Raw genomic sequence first — 2,821 nt, 5'->3', positions numbered from 1 at the left:
TTCATCACTCAAGGTTATTCAGTGTTCATTGTATAAATGAACTCTGTGTTGATTTGTAAAATACCTGAAGACACATGCACTAATAACCTGAAGCTCAGCAAAATTATTGATACTATTCAGACAATATGCCATGCTAATATGCAATTCTCCCACTGATATAGAGAAGCAAACCAAGTTGCTGACTTCCTAGCTAAATCAGCTATTAGTCAGGACAAGACTCTACATTCTCTTCTTTTTTCGATGATTCCCAGAGGGGCAAAAGGCCCTTTTCAGTTTGATGAGTGGCAAATGCAAATCTCTAAGAATCATACATGACAAGGCTAACTTTAAAGTACCAACAAGAGTTTTGGTGGAGTGGTAAGTAATCCTTCATCCTTAACCAGAGGTCTCGAGTTCGAGCCCCTGGGTATGGAATCGCCTTTGTTAGGGAGCGCTTTACCCCCCAATGTGGGACTTTCCGGCGCGAATCCGGATTTAGTCGGGCCCTAATATGGATACCGGACACCGGATGGGAAACAAAAAAAAAAGGCTAACTTTAAAGTGAGTTAAAAGTATAGGTGATAGATAAAGGTGATTGCACTTTTTTTGTAATTAGGGGGCTTTCTCTCTGGTCACCTGTATCATAATTTTGGAACATAAGTTGTGTGTTCGTCTTTTTCTTGTATTATATGAAAGAAAAAATACAAGTATACGATTTGCATTTTACCCGTCACTCAAGTGAATATATGTGCCACTTCTTCTTTGGTAGGTTTAGCGAGGAAAACGTTTTCGCGAAAAGGTTTTACCTTAATGTAAGGAAATTATTTCTAATTCATTTATCAGCATTTTGATTAGGTATATGCTAATGCTAAATACACGATACATGATAAATAAGAAGGCAGTGTTTACATTTTTCTTGTTAAATTAAGATTGGCAACAATGTCGAAAAGTTGACTCAAATCAGCGTTATATGTAAGAGTTTGATATTCTTAAGGAAAGTTATTTCGTTCCACACTTGAGGGAAATTATTTGAACGAAAGTCATTGTGATTATCGTTAGCTTATGCTACTAGCTAGTTAATAATTTCCGAAGGTTTTCAATTGAATATCGAGAACCCTTATGTAGAAACTAGTGGTTGCTTTTGTTGTTGATTCTTTGACTTTTTATTCCCTTAAAATGATGTTGGACACTTGTGGTCATATACTAATATTCTAGAGTTTTGAAAATTATGTGTACAGATTTGTATAGTAGTCTAAATTGGAACTACTACTACTACTACCAAATTGTACGTATACAAAATGTGTTTCTAGGATCAAATATATTAAGCTAGCGTTTGGCCATAGATTTTTAAATTTATTTTGGAAAATCTGATTTGGGTGAAGTTAGAAGATGAAAATGTGTTTGGACATCAGTTTTCAAAACATATTTCACTTTTTTTTTGTTGAAAATACATGAAACATGACTTATATCCACTAGTTTTAAAAACTATCACAAATACCCAAAGTACCTTCATCAATAACATTCATTATATTATTGCAAACAATAGTCCTGAACATAAATAAATTTGGTACAAAATTATCATTTTTATAATGAACTACATAATACACTATTAGAAGACCGAGAAGATGAAGCAGCATTGTTACAAAATAATAAATGGTGGGCTCTTTTATAAAATACAAAAGTTTGGGGCAATTTTTAAAAAATGTAATAGTAATATTTTGGGTCAAAACCAACTCTTGAGCTGGTTTTGGAATTTGGGTTTTGGGAATTTGCCAAAATATGAATAAAATTTATGAACAGACATGTATTTGCCAAAAAAAGTTCAAATATATTTTGGCAAAATCTATGGCCAAACGTGTCCTAAATACGTGGCTAAAGTTTGGAGGTCTTGTGATTATCGTTACCAATTAGGTGTCTTCTTTGTAGATAGACGGCCAACCAAAAAGGAACTTCCAAAAGATGCCACAAGTCATATGTGTTCTACCAACAATTATTTATTAGAAAAGCTTTCTTGATTCTTAACGCCGGATTGGGAAGAATAACAAATGCAGCATTTTCCCAATTACATGCAAGACATTACAGTAAATACATATCGTCATCAAATCGATATATACATATATGACGAATATGTTTGGCATATAAATTTTTATTATTTACTTATAATTAAATAATATGTATGTTCATCTTAATTTGTCTTTTAAAGTTGAATTGCTTGGATGTTTTAAATAATGGGTGCGGTTAATTAAATATTTTTCCAATTGCACATACATAAAGTGATAGAACAGTATAAAATGTATGTTTGCTTGTGTGTACGCGTGTGTTTTTCTTTTTCTTTCTTTTTGGTTGTTGTGCTTTTTCCCCTTGTTCCCTCATTCTTTTACATAATGTTTTATTGAGAAAGAGATAGAATTACCAGCAGCAGAAACACTGCTAAAATACCAAAAGTTGCAAGAGAATCACTTGTGCCTTTTTTCCACTCTAATTTTTGTTTTTAATCTCGCTTGTAAATTCTCTCTACTATTGTTCGTTCTCTATTTGAAAATAATAAAAAAGGAGAAATTAGTTGTAACTCCCAAAATATTTCAGTTAATGGTAGCTAGCATTCATAAATCATAGTCCATATGATCTCTTATTATTCCACGAAGAGATTTTTACCTATGTGTATTACATAATTAGAAACTTATTTACCTTCACTGTTTAGGTTTTAACTCAATTACAAATTGGTATACAATATACCAATACAAATTAATATTAATGAATATTCCTTTATATTATGAATTGAATAGGGAATATCATTTATTTCTTCTTCCACTCCCTTTCTCTCCCCCCCCCCCCCCCCCCC

This window comes from Nicotiana attenuata, unplaced genomic scaffold (assembly GCF_001879085.1).
Source record: "Nicotiana attenuata strain UT unplaced genomic scaffold, NIATTr2, whole genome shotgun sequence".
Taxonomy (NCBI): Eukaryota; Viridiplantae; Streptophyta; class Magnoliopsida; order Solanales; family Solanaceae; genus Nicotiana; species Nicotiana attenuata.
The sequence above is the reverse complement of the archived record's forward strand: the minus strand, read 5'-3'. Positions refer to the sequence as shown.